The sequence below is a fragment of the Trematomus bernacchii genome, unplaced genomic scaffold (genome assembly GCF_902827165.1).
Source record: "Trematomus bernacchii unplaced genomic scaffold, fTreBer1.1, whole genome shotgun sequence".
NCBI classification, from domain to species: Eukaryota; Metazoa; Chordata; class Actinopteri; order Perciformes; family Nototheniidae; genus Trematomus; species Trematomus bernacchii.
Genome location: NW_022987563.1, coordinates 18,370 through 40,868, shown reverse-complemented (window position 1 = coordinate 40,868; position 22,499 = coordinate 18,370). Strand labels below are relative to the sequence as shown.

The window sequence follows — 22,499 nt, the reverse complement described above, 5'->3', positions numbered from 1 at the left end:
AAGAGGGGACACATGTTGATGTAGAAGAGACATGAGAAGAGGAGACACATGTTGATGTAGAAGAGACATGAAGAAGAGGGGACACATGTTGATGTAGAAGAGACATGAAGAAGAGGGGACACATGTTGATGTAGAAGAGACATGAAGAAGAGGGGACACATGTTGATGTAGAAGAGACATGAAGAAGAGGGGACACATGTTGATGTAGAAGAGACATGAAGAAGAGGGGACACATGTTGATGTAGAAGAGACATGAAGAAGAGGGGACACATGTTGATGTAGAGAGACATGAAGAAGAGGGGACACATGTTGATGTAGAAGAGACATGAAGAAGAGGGGACACATGTTGATGTAGAAGAGACATGAAGAAGAGGGGACACATGTTGATGTAGAAGAGACATGAGAAGAGGGGACACATGTTGATGTAGAAGAGACATGAGGAAGAGGGGACACATGTTGATGTAGAAGAGACATGAAGGAAGAGGGGACACATGTTGATGTAGAAGAGACATGAAGAAGAGGGGACACATGTTGATGTAGAAGAGACATGAAGAAGAGGGGACACATGTTGATGTAGAAGAGACATGAAGAAGAGGGGACACATGTTGATGTAGAAGAGACATGAAGAAGAGGGGACACATGTTGATGTAGAAGAGACATGAAGAAGAGGGGACACATGTTGATGTAGAAGAGACATGAAGAAGAGGAGACACATGTTGATGTAGAAGAGACATGGAGAAGAGGGGACACATGTTGATGTAGAAGAGACATGAAGAAGAGGGGACACATGTTGATGTAGAAAAGACATGAAGAAGAGGGGACACATGTTGATGTAGAAGAGACATGAAGAAGAGGGGACACATGGTGATGTAGAAGAGACATGAAGAAGAGGGGACACATGTTGATGTAGAAGAGACATGAGGAAGAGGGGACACATGTTGATGTAGAAGAGACATGAAGAAGAGGGGACACATGTTGATGTAGAAGAGACATGAAGAAGTGGATTTTTAATAATAGGTGACCTTTAAGATAAGAAAATGAAAGATTAAAGTCATACCTCCATGTTCACCTTCACTTCTTCTTCTGCTCCTTCTCCTCCCTCTTCTGCAGCCGCCTCGGTTCCCACCGGCTTTTTCTTTCTGCAGAAACAACAGGAAATAATTAAACACATCTTCATTTTATCCTCACCATTTTGATCCTCTCTCTTCCGTCTTGTTTGTTATGGTTCTTTCTACCATTATAACGTCTCATTTAAAATTTAAAAAGCTGCACCGACTGCACACTTTTCCATTTTTTCAGTGAGTGTATCCTATGTTTATATTTTAGTTGTAGTATTTTGGTATATCATAGTGATCGTGTGTGCTACACTGTATGTTTAAACTTGCTTTATTTTATATCTTACATTGTGTGTTCTGCAGATACTCGGTACATTAACACACATACTTTTGATTATTGACTATTTTGCACATTTCTGCACAATAATACCACTTTACCTGTCTTTCTTAATGTCATACATTTATTGGATTGACTATTTTCCATATTTATATTGCTTGTAAACATTACAATTATTTCTTATTTTAGGCTTTTTGATTATTATTGTTATTACAGTTTTTATAATAGTTTTTATTTCCATATTTTCTCCTATTTTAAATTCCTCTTACTGTGTTCATATATGCACTATTACACTCCCAAGTATATTCCTTGTATGTAAGAAACCTAATTTGCATAAACCCTGATTTGTATTCTGATAGGTAAACATAGAGTATATTATAGTGTTGACATGTATTGTATTTACTGTGTGTTTATAATATATGAAGATCTAATTATTTGATTACAGCAGCAGTTCATTCTCAGGCTTTGCACATGAGTAAACATATTAATATGTAAATATACACATAAACACAGGAGTTTGACTCACTCGTTCTTCTTGGTATCTCCGTCCCCTCCTGCCAGGTTGTCCACGGCGATGGCCAAGAAGACGTTCAGCAGGATGTCTGACAAACGTTAAGAAAACACAACAAACTGCAGAAAGGGGACCTATTGTGCAAAATCCACTTTTTCCCCTCTGTGTAAAGAGACTCTGAAAGTTTCAGGAAAAAAGATTCTCTCACTTTTTGTCCTGATCCATTTATATAAAAACCTGTCTGAAAATGAGCTGATCAGATTTTGGCCACTTTATGATGTCATAACGATGTTTTGGCTTGAGTAACCATTAGCCAATCACCAACCAAGGTAACCCCCCCCCCCCCCCACCTTATCACCTGAATCTCCTCCTAGAGCACCATTGTGTTCTTTTTAACCAAATCTCTCTCTGAGGGGCGTGGGGAGGGGCTCCTTATTTTCATCTAAAGTAACAGACAGAGAATCAGCACTTTTGAAACAGGGCTGAAACAGAGGGGATTATGGGATGCTGCAATGATCTGTTTGGTGTTTCAGCCAATCAGAGACAGGCTCTGTATATATCTGAGACCTATAATACATTGATGAAAAACAGTATAATAGGGGAACTTTAAAAGGAAATATTGTTCTTTATCTGACAGCTCAGCTGCAGGTTCTGTTTAGGGCAATATGTTAATTATGTTTTATTCTAATATTAGCATGTCCACAGTGAAACAACAGCCTGTGGGTGAAGTGGTGGCGTGCTTGTTAGCATGCTAAAACCGTACGCTGCGTTACACTGAGAGTTATAAATAAAGTGAGTGTCCCCAAACACGTGCTATCATCCCATTTAACAAGTGCATTCAAAATGAAAAGCCTGGTTAATAATACAAAATAAATAATTCATTATATAATAAAGATAATGCCTCTTGAATTATAATACAATTACTTTATAATAATAAATAATTGCCTATTTAATGATAAAAATAAACGATCTTCTATAAAAATAAAAAGGGCATACAAATTCTATAAATGTTGCTTTTTCATTATTATTTTAGCCAAAAGTAATACTAAAAAATGTGTCTTACTGTGTTACTTAGTATAAAAGTGCTCTTTAACATTCAATCCAGATATGTTTGCTCAAAAGCAGTAACATTGAAACAGCAAACAAGTCTCAAAATGACTCTGATGAATCTGATTAGCTAATGGCTGAGAATATCTGCTAATATTAGATTTGCAACTCCCTATTTTAGTATTTTCCAAAACAAACGAAATTACACCCTGAAGAGAAGAGAAGAGCAGTTTGTGTTTCAGTTTCAAATGCTAATTTTGTAGCATGATAACAAAGAAGAAATGTTTCTATACATCTGGACAGTGATTGCCTCAACATTCAATCCAGATATGTTTGCTCAAAATCAGTAAAACAGCAAAACAGCAAACAGCAAACAAGTCTCAAAATGTCTCAGAGAATAGAGGTTCTAAGAATATCTGCTTAAATTAGTTTGTAACCCCCTATTGTAGTTTTTTTTTTCCAAAGAAAGGAAATGACACAATGACGAGTAGAAATGCACGAAGATACTCTTAATTCTTCATAATTACGAGACAACAGGTGATCTGAATAAACCTCCAATCAACTAGAGACTGCCACAGATATCTGAAAACATCTGTGGAAGAAGAGTTTGTGTTTTAGTTTCAAAGGCTAATTATTTAGCATGATAATAAAGAAGAAATGTTTCTATACATCTGGACAGTGAACGCCTCACAGTGAGCTCTCTGCAGGAGGAGGATACAGTTACCGCAGATGAAGAGGATGACGAAGTAAATGCAGACAATCATCCCCGGAAACACGGGTCCTCCGTACGCCATGATGCCGTCGTACATCACCATGTTCCAGTCCTCTCCGGTCAGGATCTGCACACACAAGCACACACACTTGAAAGCAAAAGGAACAGCAGAACAAAACGCCCACACACTCAGACACTCAAATCCAGCACCAGACACTTTCTCAAGATATTGAAGTGACTGTTATTTTGTATATTGATTGTTGTGCTTTTATTTAGGTCTTAATGTGAGCATATGTATAAATGTGTCCTTTGATTGTGCATATATAGGATATACATATTTGCATACATATGCATAGGTAGGTAGGTAGGTAGGTAGGTAGGTAGGTAGGTAGGTAGGTAGGTAGGTAGGTAGGTAGGTAGGTAGGTAGGTAGGTAGGTAGGTAGGTAGGTAGGTAGGTAGGTAAATACATGTAGATAGATAGATAGATAGATAGATAGATAGATAGATAGATAGATAGATAGATAGATAGATAGATAGATAGATAGATAGATAGATAGATAGATAGATATATAGATATATAGATAGATAGATATATAGATATAGATAGATAGATAGATGGATAGATAGATAGATAGATAGATAGATAGATATACTGTATAGATAGATAGATAGATAGATAGATAGATAGATAGATAGATAGATAGATAGATAGATAGATAGATAGATAGATAGATAGATAGATATATAGATATATAGATAGATAGATATATAGATATATAGATAGATAGATAGATGGATAGATAGATAGATAGATAGATAGATAGATATACTGTATAGATAGATAGATAGATAGATAGATAGATAGATAGATAGATAGATAGATAGATAGATAGATAGATAGATAGATAGATAGATAGATAGATAGATAGATAGATAGATAGAGAAATGTAAACATCTTTTTGGGAAATGTGTGTCTGCCACCCTCACCTAACCTACGGTGGGTTCAGGAGAATAAAAGCCATATTATATAACATATTAGTCTTATGAGCGTGGTATCATAGTGGAAACAGATCCTGAGTTACCTGGAAGCAGGTGAGCAGCGCCTGGGGGAAAGCGTCGAAGGTGCTGCGTTTGGTCTGCGTCTCGTCGAAGTTGAACTTTCCTCCGAACAGCTGCATGCCGAGCAGAGCGAAGATGATGAGGAAGAGGAAAGAGCAGCAGCAGCAGCGAGGCGATGGACTTCATGGAGTTCAGCAGAGACGCCACCAGGTTAGAGAGAGCCGTCCAATGGCTGCGCAGAAACAGAGTGACATCAGAGCGAGACACACTACTACTACTAATAATAATAATATTTAATTGTATATATTTATGGCACATTCTTACTTTAACTTCCTATGTTTCTATATATATTTATTTTAACATTCTTACTTTAACGTCTCCTTTTTATAAATATTTTTATTCTAAATGTAATTTATTTTATCTTTTATTTTACATTTAACTTCATTTTCTTTTGTTTAAATACATTTTTTAATTTAATGTTTTTATTTTTTATTGCACATTTATACTTTAACCTCCCATGTTTATATGAGTATTTTAAATTGATTGAATTTGATCTTTTATTAGTCATTTTATTTGTAGCTTCTTATGCTTAAATAAATGTGTTTATTTAATTAAATTGCATCTTTTTATTGCACATTCTTACTTTAAATGCTTATGACTATATACATATTTCAACTATTTTGAAAATATTTGTTTAATTTCATTCTAAAATAAAGCAACTATCACAAAACCCATTTTCCCTTTTGATAACGTTTCTGATCTAATTCTAAGACATCCAGGTACTTTCTCAACTAAACGTATATCTGTAGTTCAGTCGGACAACTCGCGTGTTTCTTTGATATGTTTATTAGAAGCAGCATATAGTATGAGTTGGGCAGAGGTGGAAGTAGTGGAGTACAAATACTTTGTTACTGTACTTAAGAACATTTTTCTTGTACTCCACTACTTATTTTTCTGGTATCAGTACTAACCCAAATACCTGTACTTTCTACTTCTTACATGTTGAACACAAATACCTGTACTTTCTACTTCTTACATGTTGAACACAAATACCTGTACTTTCTACTTCTTACATGTTGAACACAAATACCTGTACTTTCTACTTCTTACATGTTGAACACAAATACCTGTACTTTCTACTTCTTACATTTTGAACACAAATACCTGTACTTTCTACTTCTTACATTTTTGAACACAAATACCTGTACTTTCTACTTCTTACATTTTGAACACAAATACCTTTACTTTCTACTTCTTACATGTTGAACCCAAATACCTGTATTTCTACTTCTTACATGTTGAACACAAATACCTGTACTTCTACTTCTTACATGTTGAACCCAAATACCTGTACTTTCTACTTCTTACATTTTGAACCCAAATACCTGTACTTTCTACTTCTTACATGTTGAACCCAAATACCTGTACTTTCTACTTCTTACATGTTGAACCCAAATACCTGTACTTTCTACTTCTTACATGTTGAACCCAAATACCTGTACTTTCTACTTCTTACATGTTGAATCCCTAAATACCTGTACTTTCTACTTCTTACATTTTGAACCCAAATACCTGTACTTTCTACTTCTTACATGTTGAACACAAATAACCTGTACTTTTCTACTTCTTACATGTTGAACACAAATACCTTGTACTTTCTACTTCTTACATTTTGAACACAAATACCTGTACTTTCTACTTCTTACATGTTGAACACAAATACCTGTACTTTTCTACTTCTTACATGTTGAACACAAATACCTGTACTTTCTACTTCTTACATGTTGAACACAAATACCTGTACTTTCTACTTCTTACATTTTGAACACAAATACCTGTACTTTCTACTTCTTACATGTTGAACACAAATACCTGTACTTTCTACTTCTTACATTTTGAACACAAATACCTGTACTTTCTACTTCTTACATTTCCCAAACAGGCTGGTTCCTTTAGTTTGAATGTGTGTTTGGTGGCGTGATCATTATTATTTAGAGTCATTGCGTGCCTATTGATTTGAACACGATCCGTGTATCCATCATTTCCTGGTCTTCTCTAAAGAAGAGGGACCAATGAAAACGTTGTCATGTTGCCGTTGTTCAGCATGAAACATTCATTAGCTAACAATGACATTATTGTTCTATTAATATAAAGGGAGGTCAGGTACTCTTTAAAACAGCTGCTAGTTATGGGTACTTTTTACTGAAGTACATTTCAAAGCCTCTTTACTTTGACTTGAGTAAAGAAGTTTAGTCAGTACTTCTACTTTTACCAGAGTATTTTTAAACACGAGTATCTGTACTTATACTTGAGTAAAGGATGTGTGTACTTTTGCCATCTCTGGAGTTTGGCGTCTCGGCTCGGTTCGATCATTGGTGCTCGAGTTGACTTCCTGAACTAACTCGCAGGCTTCTCCTCATTTGTGAATCAGGAGCGTTTGTTTTCCTCACCGTGTGACCTTGAAGATCCGGAGCAGGCGGACGCAGCGCAGCACGGAGATGCCGAGCGGCGGCATGATGCCCAGCTCCACCAGGATGGTCTCCATGATGCCGCCGCACACCACGAAGCAGTCGAAGCGGTTAAAGAACGCCACGAAGTAATGAGCCAATCCCAGGCTGTACATCTTCAGCAGCATCTCCACCGTGAACAGGGACAGGAGCACCTTGTTGGCGATGTCTGCGGAGAGACACAGATACATCATTTACAATATTCCTGTTGTGTTATTTTACATTGTATTGGTTCCCTGTACAGCACTTTGGTCAACTGAGGTTGTTTGAAATGTGCTATTTAAATAAATAAAGATTGAGATTGAGATTGGTGGAAAGTAAGTAGGTACATGTTTGGTTTTGAGTACAATGTGAAGGTCTATGTACTTTACTAAGATATCTCCATTTTATTCTACTTATAGTTCACCACATTTTTAAAGCCAAGTTTGTAATTTTTACTCCACAACAGGTTTTACTTACTAGTTGCTTTACAGATTCAGATTATTGCCTGATCCAAAATACATAACAACTTATACACAAACAATGACATATAATTGTTGGTAAAGATATCCATCAGTACACAAAGTAAAAACAATTAGCTGCACCTTTACCAGCTATTAATGCATCAATAATCATAATCCAGTAAATTAATATTCACATTACAGAAATACTGTTACTTTTACTTCTGACACTTAAGTTTTTAATGCCAATGTACTTTTGCTTATATTTTAAATGCAGTATTTTAACTTGTAACAGAGTAAAGGGACAGTGCAGATAAAAGGCAAAGTAAAATAAATAATGTGTGTGTGTGTGTGTGTGTGTGTGTGTGTGTGTGTGTGTGTGTGTGTGTGTGTGTGTGTGTGTGTGTGTGTGTATGTGTTTACCTTGGACCTCTGTGAGCCAGACGGGCTGGTTGTAATGCTCCGAGGCGCTCAGCGAGGTGTTGAGGAAGACGAGCAGCAGAACCAGCCAATAAAACGTCACCGATTTGACGGCGGTGCGACAGTTCCTGCGACAAACTCTGTTCCACCGACGCAACGTCCGACTGAGAGGGAAGAAGAAGAAGAAGAAGAAGAAGAAGAAGAAGAAGAAGAAGAAGAAGAGTGAGACATTAAAGGGAAGAAGAGTGTGAGAGGGGAATGCCTGAATGTCTGACAGTCAGTGAACTCACCAGCAGCCGATCTTCATCATCGAGGAGCTGAAACGAGACAGAAGTTAATTTAAAAAGTCTTTAGGCGTTACAAACTCTAAAACAATATAACGTTTTTGGGACACAGATACTTTTCATCAAGCTTCATTATCTAGTCTCATGTCACGATGATCCATGTGTGTTTGTGTGTGTGTGTGTGTGTGTGTGTGTGTGTGTGTGTGTATGTGTGTGTGTGTGTGTGTGCGTGTGTGTGTGTGTGTGTGTGTATGTGTGTGTGTGTGTGTGTGCGTGCATGCGTGCGTGCGTGCGTGCGTGCGTGTGTGCGTGTGTGTGTGTGTTACCAGCAGGCCTGGCAGCAGTTGGTGTGTTCCTCGTCGATGTCCCCCGTGTTTTCAGACCCTGTTTCACTGGCAGGAAGACTCGCTGACAGACAGGACAACAAATGACAGTGATAAGTAAACACAGATCAACACTTTATTCACATCTAACATCGCTAAAAAACATTTGTTAAGTCCACAATCTATTACATTCTTTACAAACTAAACTTAAAGTTATTCATCTCCTGTCACAAAGCTTGATTTCGTCCAGTCTGGGAGGACTACTGTGTATTTTTAAATGTTCTTTAATGCTATTATTGTAGAAAATCCTCCTTCAAATACATGATATGTTATTTTAAAAGAAGGGCTTGTTTTCAACATGGAGATGCTGTACAACAAACAAAATGCTGTACAATGCTTAAACTAGATGACTAAATGTAAAGGTCTGAATGAGACAAATATATCTAAACAGTTAAATAAGAGGAGAAACAGCACTAATTGTTTAAGAAAACTGCTGAAGCTTAGTATAAAGAATTGAGCAGATTTAAATATGATCAGCTTCCTGTTTCTGTGCCAAATGCCTGAAAATATGTTTGACAACATTTTCATTATAAACACCAAACCTGCAGCTATGATTCACTGTGTTTGTGTATTCATTATGTAGTGTGTTATGTGTGTTTCCTGTAGATGTGTTGCACAATTATCTTTCATTTTAACTTGATGCCAGTAAATCTTTCCTGAACTGGATTGAGCTGAAGTGACGGAGAGGAAAACCTGCTGATGAGAAACAGGGTCACACAGAGACCTAGATCTCCTTCTACATTTAGACTTCAGTGTGTGTGTGTGTGTGTGTGTGTGTGTGTGTGTGTGTGTGTGTGTGTGTGTGTGTGTGTGTGTGTGTGTGTGTGTGTGTGTGTATATATATACAGTATATATGTGTTATTAAAGGAGGTAGTACTGTGTGTCTCACTGGAGTGACTGAACCATCCAAACTTTCCTCTCTTCTTGTCTGACAGATCGCCCAGAGAAGGACCTAAAAAGAAAACAATTCAAACATTTATTTATCTTTTAACATGTGCAACAGTTCAGTTTAGTATCGTATTGCTAAATGATCAATATGTAAGCAGCATTTCACTGTTGTAGCAGCCAAAGAAGGTATTTGGGGATTTCTTTCAGGGACTACAGAGACATGAAATATGACACAGTGCCAGGAATAGGCACTTTTTGTAACAATGTGTTATATTTAATACGTTTATCACATGTATTTGGGAGGCTGTGGCTCAGTGGATAGTGGGCTTAACTTCGAATCAGGGGGTAGCAAGTTCGAGTCCCACTGCAGTCAGCATGTAGTTGTGTCCCTGAGACACTTCACCCCAAATTGCTCCTGTGGGGATTGCCCACAGTACTGAATGTGTGTAAGTCGCTTTGGATAAAAGCGTCTAACAAGTGACATGTAATGTATTTTAAAAAATCTTCAGCGTCATATAAGTCTAATAACTTGAAAAAGTAAAAATGTGAGCAGCTCTGTTTCCTGCCTCATCGACTTCTCAGACCGACTCATTTGTTTCTAATTGGCTTCATTGAGTGATGTCAATGAACTAATGGAGCCAATTAGAGTTCATTTGCTTTAATTGACATCCATGGACTTGTTGTCACCGACTGATTTTTTAATGAGCTGTGAATAAATGAACATGAACCTTAGCACTATGTTAAATATCACAAAGAGAGAGACATTGAAAACTCATCAGACTCTGACACACACACACACACACACACACACACACACACACACACACACACACACACACACACACACACACACACAATCTTACGTGGGTTACCGTCCTCATCCAGTTCGTCCATGTCCTCCGCCTGAGTGATCCAGTCCATGTAGCCGCACAGATCCTCCTCCATCTGCTGCCTCTCCCTCAGCTTCTGGAAATCTCCGCGAGCCTTCGCCTTCTCCCTCTCCTTACTGAACTCTCTGCAACGTCCACACAACATTTAAATGTCATCAAATTGCAAAAAAAAAAAGTCCCTCCAGACTTGTGGAAATGTTCTCATGAATCAAATCAATCGGCACACTTTTTGTGAAGTGAATTAGGAGCTTTTTAATCAACTGGAGAGAATAAACACAGCTGCACAAAACATCATGTTGTCTGGAGCTAGCAGTGAAGCTAAGTATTAAGCAGTTGCGGACTGGAAACTAAAGTTGCCTGAGTCAAAATGGAGAGAGATTTTTCTTGGAGAGAATCACAAAACAAATTGTATACTGGCAAAATAAAGAGTGAATTAGGAGCCTTTCAAGCAACCGGAGAACAAACACAGCAGCACAAAGCATCATTGTGTCTGGGGCTAGCAGTGAAGCTCAGTTTTAAGCATGGATGTAATTCGCAAGTAAACAAAGTAGCAAAAGTTAAAGTTGCGGACTGGAAACTGTAGTCGCCTGAGTCAAAATGGAGAGAGGTTTTGCTCGGAGAGAATCACAAAACTAGTTGTAATCTGTCTTGTCTTTCCCATGCTACATGCATCTCTGGAAGGAGGTGCTAATTGCCAAACATATAATGCACATGGGCTCAAACACGTATGAAGAGCCATCTTGTCGAAGCCTGGATAGCTCAGACGGTAGAGCATTAGACTTTTACTCTGAGGGTCCAGGGTTCAAGTCCCTGTTCAAGTGATACGTTATTGGGCAAATGAAGTCGTGACTGCAAGGAAATCTAATGTTGGTCTATCTTGGTGAGGTCTATAGTCTGCTTCTGGCCCTTTGATACCTTCATTTGCACTTAGCCATAGATATCTCTGTTTGTCACATCCCAAGTTGGACGTCTCTTGAAGAAATCATCCAGTAGATGGTTTTCTCGAAGTCTAGAGCATCAGACTTTTAATCTGAGGGTCCAGGGTTCAAGTCCCTGTTCAGGCGGCAAATATATTCTTCCAGCCTGGATACATCCAAGTTACTAATGCAAGTCTCTAAAGCCAGATTGCTTCAGACAACTACATTTACACTTAGCCACCGATGTCTCTGCAACACCACACATCCTTCTTTCACTCAAGAAGGAGGAGGACATCGTGTGATAGGATAGTGTCCTCCAAAAGATGGTCTTCAAGGAGCCTGGATAGCTCAGTCGGTAGAGCATCAGACTTTTAATCTGAGGGTCCAGGGTTCAAGTCCCTGTTCGGGCGGTTCTAATGTATTGGGTAATATAACTGAAGTCTTAGCAACTTCAGCGTCATTAAACTACATGTATATGAGCTCTGCTTCCAGACTGTCTGGGTACAAGCACACCACATCTACACGTCTTGAAAGCCCTATTTATTACACCTTACTTCATAGTTATTCTGATTCTGATTCTGACTTAGCCATAGATGTCTCGGTTTGTCACATAACAAGTCTAATGGTAACGTGTCAGGATTTTCCAATGCTACACGCAAATCATGTTGATAGCTGATCCACTCCAGAAGGAAGGAGTTGGTATTTGCCATTTAAAGAACATCATAAAAACACACGTTGTAACATTTTCAGAATGTTTAAATACAAGTTTTTCTTATGTTGTGAGTGAAGACGAACCCGCTGAGGACTCCCAGAACCAGGTTGAGAACAAAGAATGACCCGAATACCACCAGACTGACGAAGTAAACCCACGGCAGCTCGAACCCAATGGCATCATTCATCTGCACAAAGAAAAGACAACATCTCTCGTCATGTACATGAAGCGAAAAGGGACAATGATAAGTTGTTAAAGGTCTCCTATTATACTGTTTTTCATCAATATATTATAGGTCTCAGATATATACAGAGCCTGTCTCTGATTGGCTGAAACACCAAACAGATCATTGCAGCATCCCATAATCCCCTCTGTTTCAGCCCTGTTTCAAAAGTGCTGATTCTCTCTCTGTTACTTTAGATGAAAATAAGGAGCCCCTCCCCACGCCCCTCTGAGAGATATTTGGTTAAAAAGAACACAAAGGTGCTCTAGGAGGAGATTCAGGTGATAAGGTGTGGGGGGGGGGGGGGGGTTACCTTGGTTGCTGATTGGCTAATGGTTACACAAGCCAACACATCGTTATGACATCATAAAGTGGCCAAAATCTGATCAGCTCATTTTCAGACAGGTTTTTATATAAATGGATCAGGACAAAAAGAGAGAGAATCTTTGTTCCTGAAACTTTCAGAGTCTCTTTACACAGAGGGGACACATGTTGATGTAGAAGAGACATGAAGAAGAGGGGACACATGGTGATGTAGAAGAGACATGAAGAAGAGGGGACACATGTTGATGTAGAAGAGACATGAAGAAGAGGGGACACATGTTGATGTAGAAGAGACGTGAAGAAGAGGGGACACATGTTGATGTAGAAGAGACATGAAGAAGAGGGGGACACATGTTGATGTAGAAGAGACATGAAGAAGAGGGGACACATGTTGATGTAGAAGAGACATGAAGAAGAGGGGACACATGTTGATGTAGAAGAGACATGAAGAAGAGGGGACACATGTTGATGTAGAAGAGACATGAGAAGAGGGGACACATGTTGATGTAAGAAGAGACATGAAGAAGAGGGGACACATGTTGATGTAGAGAGACATGAAGAAGATGGGGACACATGTTGATGTAGAAGAGACATTGAAGAAGAGGGGACACATGGTGATGTAGAAGAGACATGAAGAAGAGGGGACACATGTTGATGTAGAAGAGACCATGAAGAAGAGGGGACACATGTTGATGTAGAAGAGACATGAAGAAGAGGGGACACATGTGAGTCGAAGAGACATGGAGAAGAGGGGGACACATGTTGATTGTAGAAGAGACATGAAGAAGAGGGGACACATGTTGATGTAGAAGAGACATGAAGAAGAGGGGAGGAGACATGTGATGTAGAAGAGACATGAAGAAGAGGGGACACATGTTGATGTAGAAGAGACATGAAAGAAGAGGGGACACATGTTGATGTAGAAGAGACATGAAGAAGAGGGGACACATGTTGATGTAGAAGAGACATGAAGAAGAGGGGACACATGTTGATGTAGAAGAGACATGAACAAGTGGATGTTGCACAATAGGTGTCCTTTAAACCAATGCATCACAGCGTATTTTACCCAGTAGAGAACGTCGGTCCATCCCTCCATAGTGATGCACTGGAACACCGTCAACATGGCGAAGAAGAAATTGTCGAAGTTTGTGATTCCTCCGTTGGGTCCGTCCCACCTCCCCCGACACTCTGAGGCATTATTGTTGCACTGACGGCCGTGACCCAGGAACGCACACGGCACCGGGTCGTCCTCCACATACGTGTCTGAAAAACAGGTTTGGAACATAATTAATGTTATGTATTTATTTGTGTCGATTTTTTTACTGCAGTGAGAGTTGCCAAAGAAATTTCGTTGTACTTTGTATGATGACAAGAAAGATATATTCTATTCTAATAATAATAATAATAATAATAAATTATATTTGTATAGCGCTTTTCATGAACTCAAAGACGCTTAAGTTAAGTACATTAAGTGGATACTAGTCCCTAAAATGCAACTTAAAGTGGACCTATCATGCTATATTTAAATGATATATTGTAGGGCCATACCTATATAAGGTATATTTATACGTTTCTGTTTTCAAAATACCAAACAGATCATGCATTTTAGCCATGCCTCATTTCGCTCTATGTGCTGTTTGCTGTCTACGGGTCTGATTCTGCTGACCACGCCCCCCTGCAGGAGAGGGGAGACGTGCTCTGATCAGCTGCTGGGCTGTCAGAAGAGGGGGAGAAAAAGAGATCTCCGTCCTCCGTCTTTTATTATATAGAGTCGTTATTCATTTGTTTTAAAGCTCAATAAATAACAAAGAAGACCTTTGACCGGCACTTTTCTAATTTTGTCCGGAAGATTTAAACTTTAACGGACATCTTGACCGGCGAAAGAAACTGAAACTGAAACTCTTCCGCACGGTCCCCTCGTTCCTTGGAAGAGGCGGAGAGGTGGGTGTTTGTCATCTGCTGGTGGACTAACCGGAGAGAATTACAGTGCTTGCCTCGACGGGGAGGGATTGCATTGAATTAAAGCAGCGGGAGCAAACGCTTGCCTCGGGGAGGGAGAAAAAAAGCCACAGCGGAGAATAAACAGAAGGGTAACCATGGTAACTATGGGCGGGAAGTCTTCTTCGCTGCTTTTGTGGCAGACTACAGCGCCACTTACAGGCCTGGCGTATGTACTACAGCGTCTCCAGCGCTTTCGAACGGCAATGGCCGTGGCTGTCTCCTCCTGATTGGTGGAGTTGGCCCAATAGCCGTAGCGCCTCCGTCCTGACGTCAGGACAGTGTTCAAATCTGGATCAGTTTTTATCAGATCCGTTGCAGCCCCTTTTTTAGAGATTTGGGTATGGAGGAAAATAGAGAGGGTTGTGTTTTCTGACACTTGGTGAGTTCCCTGGAACACCGGGGACACATATTCATGTATAAAAGACGTACAAAAGTGCATTTTGCATGATAGGTCCCCTTTAAGTGCAGCACTTGAGTACTTCCTACTACTAATTTCAGAGGGAAATATTGGACTTTTTACTGCACTGAAAGCTTGAGTTACTTTTCAATCAAAATGTGATCAATAATACACAAATACACATCTGCCCAGAAGTATAAAGTCAATAAAATGAGCTCCACCTTTACCAGTTGCGACATTAAAGTGATGAACAAAGTAATGCATCAATAATTATAATAAAATAATATAGTTGTTCTGAAACAGACCTGTGCAATCTCTACTTTCATTTTGAGTTTATTTTCAAGTTCATCCTTTCTTTCTCTACCTTCTGGTAGGATTATTAATTTGCATCCTCATGCTTGAGTGCACTTACTTTGATCAAATCCAAATTAAATGTAATGTTAGCCGTTGTAGTGCATGTACTTGATTCTTTGTAGTAGCAGGTCTTGTGCATGCGTCCGATGAAGAGCTCCAGACCGATGATGGCGTAGATGATGATGACGAAGAGTACCAGCAGAGCGATGTGGAGCAGGGGAACCATGGCCTTCATGATGGAGTTCAACACGATCTGTAAACCTGACACACACACAAAGCGTTACATGTGGGAAATGACACACAACACACACACATTGAGACTCTCTAAACACCTTCTTTTTTTTAATCTTTTAACTTTGTAATGCTATTTTATTTCTATTTCTGAAATATATTGGACAGTTTATTTCGAGTGTCTTAATTTCTCTTATGTACATTGCCTTGTTTTTTATGCTGCTGCAACGCAAACATTTCCCAAATTGGGATCAATAAAGTACTTTCTATCCATCTATCTATCTATCTATCTATCTATCTATCTATCTATCTATCTATTTATCTATCCACCCATCCATCCATCCATGCTGAACAACGGCAACATGACAACTCTAAATAATAATGATCACGCCACCAAACACACATTCAAACTAAACCAGCCTGTTTGGAAAATGTGAGAAGTAGAAAGTACAGGTATTTGTGTTCAAAATGTAAGAAGTAGAAAGTACAGGTATTTGTGTTCAAAATGTAAGAAGTAGAAAGTACAGGTATTTGTGTTAGAAATGTAAGAAGTAGAAAATACAAAGTCGTCAGAAAAATAAGTAGTGGAGTGAAGTACTGATACCAGAAAAATGTACTTAAGTACAGTTACGAAGTTTTGTACTCCACTACTTCCCACCTCTGCCAACGACACACAACACACACGTTGACACTCTCTTTCCTGTCCAGTGCACTTACTGGGGACTCCAGACACCAGTCTGAGGGGCCTCAGGACTCTGAAGGCTCTCAGAGCTTTGACGTCCAGACCTCCAGGTTTCCCCGGCACGTGATGAGTGGTCGCAACCTCACCAGACTTATGAGTCATCGTCTCTAAAACCACACTGAACAATCTGCATGGACAACAACAACAACAACAACAACAACAACAGAAGAAGAGAAAAGTTAAAGATTCATCTCATCAGAAATGAACGGGAAGAAGTAGAAACACTCCATTTCAATCTTTGAGAGTGATGGAGAACAGGGTATCATCCATTCATAATAACTATAATACATTTATTTATACCACACTGAACAATCTGCATGGACAACAACAGACAGAAGCGTTAAAGATTCATCTCATCAGAAATGAAGAGGAAAAAAATAAGAAATGCTCAATAATTTCCATCTTTGAGAGTGATGTAGAACAGGGTATCATCTGCATGAAAGTGGAAGTCATTGTTATTAATAATAACAAGAATGCAGGGTTGTTGGTTGTTCCTAGAGTCTCTAAAAGTACAATGGGAGCCAGAGCCTTTTCTTATCAAGCTCCACTTTTGTGGAATCAGCTTCCAGTTTGTGTTCGGGCGGCAGACAGCCTATCCGTTTTTAAGAGTGTGCTTAAGACCTTCCTTTTTGATAAAGCTTATAGTTAGGGCTGATTAGATTCAGCCCCTAGTTTTGCTGCTATAGGCTTAGACTGTCGGGGGACACCTTACTTCTTCCCTCTCTCTGTCTGTACCTGTGTACTCTCATGTTCCCAATAACCCAGCTTCCCCAAATGTCTTTTTGGTGTCTATCTACGCTGGGATCCTGAGTCGTGGCTGATCCTGAGTCCTGGATCCTGTGTCCTGAGTCCTGGATCCTGCATCCTGAGTCCTGATCTGAGTCCTGGACTTCGAGTCGTGGCTGAACCTGTCTCTGCGGTCCTGCCTGACTCTCATCATACTACTTCCCTGATGGCTCCCACAGGATTGTTGACATCCTTGTGGATTCATCTTCTTATTATAGACACATGCATTTCCAAACATTTGGTCTACCTATGCTGTAAAATGTATTATCTTTTCGATTTACACACGGCATCTATTGCACGTCTGTCCGTCCTGGGAGAGGGATCCCTCCTCTGATGCTCTCCCTGAGGTTTCTCCCATGTTCCCCTTTAAACTGTGGGGTTTTCTCTGGAAGTTTTTCCTTGTACGATGTGAGGGTCTAAGGACAGAGGGTGTCGTATTGTCATACTGATATTCTGTACAAACTGTGAAGTCCACTGAGACAAAGGTAACATTTGTGATATTGGGCTATATAAATAAACATTGATTGATTGATTGATTGAACTATAATAGTACATGTATTTATAAAGCACTTTTCAAAACAATGTCACAAAGTGCTTTACATGGATTAAGAACAGGCCAGTCAGCATGCGGTCAAAATTCCCCAAACCACCCAATAAAATATACAGCATTTCAACAATAGCAGCAGTAATACAAAAAAAGAAAGTTAAACAAATAATACATGGATGTCGAGTCAAACAGAGTGGTGTCATCATTAAAGGTGAGTTTTAAAGAGGGATTTAAAAGATGTCACTGATTCTGCCAGCCCGAGATTTGAAGAGGAACTTGAAGTGGGCCGAACAGGAAATAATAAGCAAGTTTGATTACAAAAATCGTTAAATTCTGTAATTTAATCTAATACCAGATTTTAAAGAATTTTAAAAACATGGTATTTGTCTCTAAAATGTGTCAATACATAATAGTATTAACAGTTATAGCAGCACAGGTCAGTCAGTTTGATACAGACTGAAATATCTAAAACTATTGGATGTACTTTGAATAAGATGTACGGTTAGCATTAGTAGCATTTAGCTAAATCCAGGGTTAGGGTTGGTGAGATTCCACCGTCCTTCAGCATCGAGACAACAAAACAAAGAGAGGAAACACTAGAGGTGGGAAGTAGTGGAGTACAAATACTTCGTTACTGTACTTAAGTACATTTTTCTGGTATCAGTACTTTACTCCACTACTTATTTTTCTGACGACTTTTTACTTTTACTTCTTACATTTTGTACCCAAATACCTGAACTTTCTACTTCTTACATTTTGTACACAAATACCTGAACTTTCTACTTCTTACATGTTGAACACAAATACCTGAACTTTCTACTTTTTACATGTTGAACACAAATACCTGTACTTTCTACTTCTTACATTTTGAACACAAATACCTGTACTTTCTACTTCTTACATTTTGAACACAAATACCTGTACTTTCTACTTCTTACATTTTCCAAACAGGCTGGTTCCTTTAGTTTGAATGTGTGTTTGGTGGCGTGATCATTATTATTTAGAGTCATTGCGTGCCTATTGATTTGAACACGATCCGTGTATCCATCATTTCCTGGTCTTCTCTAAAGAAGAGGGACCAATGAAAACGTTGTCATGTTGCCGTTGTTCAGCATGGAAACATTCATTAGCTAACAATGACATTATTGTTCTATTGATATAAAGGGAGGTCAGGTACTCTTTAAAACAGATGGTAGTTATGGGTACTTTTTACTGAAGTACATTTCAAAGCCTCTTTACTTTTACTTGAGTAAAGAAGTTTAGTCAGTACTTCTACTTTCACCAGAGTATTTTTAAACACGAGTATCTGTACTTCTACTTGAGTAAAGGATGTGTGTACTCTTGGCCTCTCTAGGAAACACTGAACTCCTGTAAGAAGCCCCTCTCTGTCCCACATACAGCAGCCTCTCAGGATTATCGTCTCCCATAGTAACGGGGACCGGGGCGTCCTCAGGGCAATGTAACCATGACAACAGGCTTAATCATCACCCCCCCCCCCCCACCCCCCGAGGTCCAGAGTCACCATCCCGCAGCGAGGACATTAACCAACATGGAGGACGAAGACCGAGGACCTGCAGGACTCAGAGAGACCTCGGCAGGTGACTCCAACACTGACCAGTTGTAGTGAGCAACTATACAAAAATACTTTGTCTCCAATGTCTCTGTTTTTTATATTTGATGCTAGTTCAGTTATTTTTAGTTTGCTGTAGTTATAAACTCAATTAATTTCTAGGGTACCCTGCGGTCTTCATTTTCAAATGTTGTCAAGTTATTGTCAAGATTTCCTGCAGATATTTAACATGTTTAACCTAGCTTGTTTGGACGAGTTCTTCCTAAATATTTGTGTTGTTTTGGCTGATGTAAACACAGCAATTGCACTCGGATGCGAAGTAAACAAGAGGATCGCCTATAGATAATGGTAATTTTTCTTTTTTTTATTCCTATGAGTATTGTGGGTTCATTGATCATTGTATTGTATGTGGATGTCTTATTGTTTTGTCAAGCACTTTGTGACTTTGTCTGTGAAAAGCGCTTTATAAATGAACTTTACTAGTATCAATCATTATACAAACTACAAAGAATTTGTTAAAAGATAATGACTGAATTACTGAAAATCCAAGGAAGTTGTAAATTAAATATATTGAGTGGAAAAAATAACCATGAGATTTAAATATCATGTTCATATCTGAGACAGAAGACAGGAAAATGGTGGAGGCATAAAACACACACCTTTAATTATGATCCTCCAGATAAATGTGACAATCAATGTTGATATTAATCTGTTATCTGTTAATTATATCTTATCTCTGTCCTTAGACCCTTACAGCGCACAAGGAAGAATACCCCTAAAGAAACTATACAATCAACGAGGGTAGTTGTCAGTGTTCTTATTAACGCAATTAAATATATATATTTTTAAATGCAATACAAGCTGCTTATGCTCAATAATTAAATGGAAAAAAGGAAATTGTTTTATGGTAAAACCTCCCAGTAATATTGTTGATTAAATAGAAACCAAATATGATCTCTCAGTCTTTGAACTAAGCAGCAAGAATGTTGTTGCATGAAGTTTTTAAGATAATTGGCCTTACTTGACATTGCACACTCTACGTTCTGACTATTTTGCATTTACAAATTGCAAGGTTGATGCTAACATTATATATCGTGCCACTCTTATTTATGCATTTATTTCTCTTTGGTGTGAATGTGTCTGTAGTGTATCAGAGATTCACGGAGACAAGAGAAGGAAAGGCAGACATCCACAGAAACAGAGCGTGGGATAAAAATCTGTTTCACTGCATGACTGTGTTTGTGTCGTGACATCCGAAGTTTATTACTGGAGGTTAAATGTGTATATTTAGAGCGGTAGTTATAGTGTACAGTGATCACAGTCAGCTGTCACATGCGCTCAACCCAAAACCCCTAAAAGGAGATAAATGAAGGCCTCGCTGCAGGGTTTGTTCCTGCGCTGCCCACCGGACAGGAAGCTGTTGAGTTTACAGCAGTCAGATCCGATTTACTGTGGCAACTCTTCGAACACGGCTTCCACAACAAAGAGACTCAATGAAGAGAGGGCAGCCGAGGGTAAGAACCAAAAAACTGGGATCTAAAGAAGAACCGGAGTCTGACGCTGGGTTCAAACTCAGTGGAAGTGTTGCGTGAGTCTGCTCACATGAGAAGAGCATTTCATCCGCTCAGCAAGCGATATTTCTTCTCTGCTGGAAAAAGCACCTCGAGCCAGCGTGACTTAAACACTCAGAGATGTTAAATGCAGCATTAACAAATATATACACTTTAATGACTGTTTCATATTTGATGCTATTTTGTGTCCTGTTTTCTGTTCTTCCTGCTTATTTTGAATGCTGTCAATGATAAAAAAATAAACATTTATTAACCCTTTTGTCGCAAAAACAACCATTTTGCTTGAAAAATACAATTAAACATGTTGAAACAGGCCTTATAAAGATAATCTAATCAAGTTGACCTGATGCACCCTCGAAGAGAATTATGTGGCATTATGTTCATATCAGAGCTAATTCTAAAAGGTGATGGGCTCTAATTAAGTGAAATATAAATTATTTTAACGGGTGCCAAGGTGGGTAGATCTGCGGACGGAACGCTCTGGGGGGTCAAACGGCTCCGTGTGTACGCCCTATACGCTATAGCCCCGCCTCTCCCTACCTCTCCTGCTCACCCTCGCGTCACCCGCGTCATTCGCCAACAACAACAACAGTGTTCCGAGTGTTTCGAGCCAGGTCCCGGTATCTCGCAGAACACTGCACCCAGCAGGAGCCTCCAGCAGACGCACGGTTCCCTCGTCCCTTGGAAGAGGCAGAGAGGTGGGTGTTTTTCATCTGCTGGTGGACTACCGGGGAGAACGTCCTGCTCGGGAGCCAGGCTCAGAGTTAGTGGCAGTGGGTGCGGTGCACCTGCCTTTTACAGCAGGAGCACACGCTCGCCTCGTGGAGGGAGAGAAGAGAGAAGCAGAGGCTGCCGAAACAGCCAGAGCCCTGCCTCTCCCCACCTCTGCTGCTCACCCAAATCTACAGCTCCTCTACCACAACCATCAGCAACAAGTGGACATGGAGAACTACATGAACTACATGTTGCTCAATCCACCGCGGAGAATAAACAGAAGGGCAACCATGGCAACCATGCTCGGGAGGTCTTATTCGCTGCTTTTGGTGTATTTTGTGGCGGAAGTACAGCGCCACTTACAGGCATATGTACTACAGTGTCTCCAGCGGGTCGTGCGGTCTCGTGTGGACGGACACGTTTATTGAGCCGATTTCGTGTGGATGGAAGACTCCTTTGTTATCGAATTCTGTTCGTTTTCCGTGTAAACGGAGCCTAAATGTTCCACAATAGGAAATGTTTCTACAGAATCAACCTCTCAAAAGAGATCCAGCACCAAAAGAAACCAAGGTCTTAAAACAGAGACAACATCTCAAGAGGGAACCAATGTGTGTTTTCTCACCCCACGATAACGATGACGAAATCCAGTAAATTCCAGCCGTTGCGGATGTAGGAGCTCGGGTGCATCACCAGACCGTAAGCCAAGATCTTCAGGAAGGTCTCTATGGTGAAGATGACGAGGAAGATGTACTCCACTTGTTCCTGAAATACAGAGAATGTGTTCTATTAACACTGAGGAACATCACAATGTCTGTGTAGAGAGAAAACTGAACCACTGGATAACAAACGGAGGAAGATTTACTTACAACTACTGAT

General features: G+C 39.5%; 1 non-coding gene and 1 pseudogene across 1 annotated transcript; one reads left to right on the top strand and one right to left on the bottom strand.

Moving 5' to 3' along the window:
- The window catches only part of LOC117477491, a 59,995-nt pseudogene that overhangs the window by 24,795 nt on the left and 12,701 nt on the right, over positions 1-22,499 (bottom strand).
- On the top strand, positions 11,789-11,861 carry trnak-uuu. Its single transcript has one exon. It is a non-coding gene; the product is annotated as a tRNA-Lys (tRNA).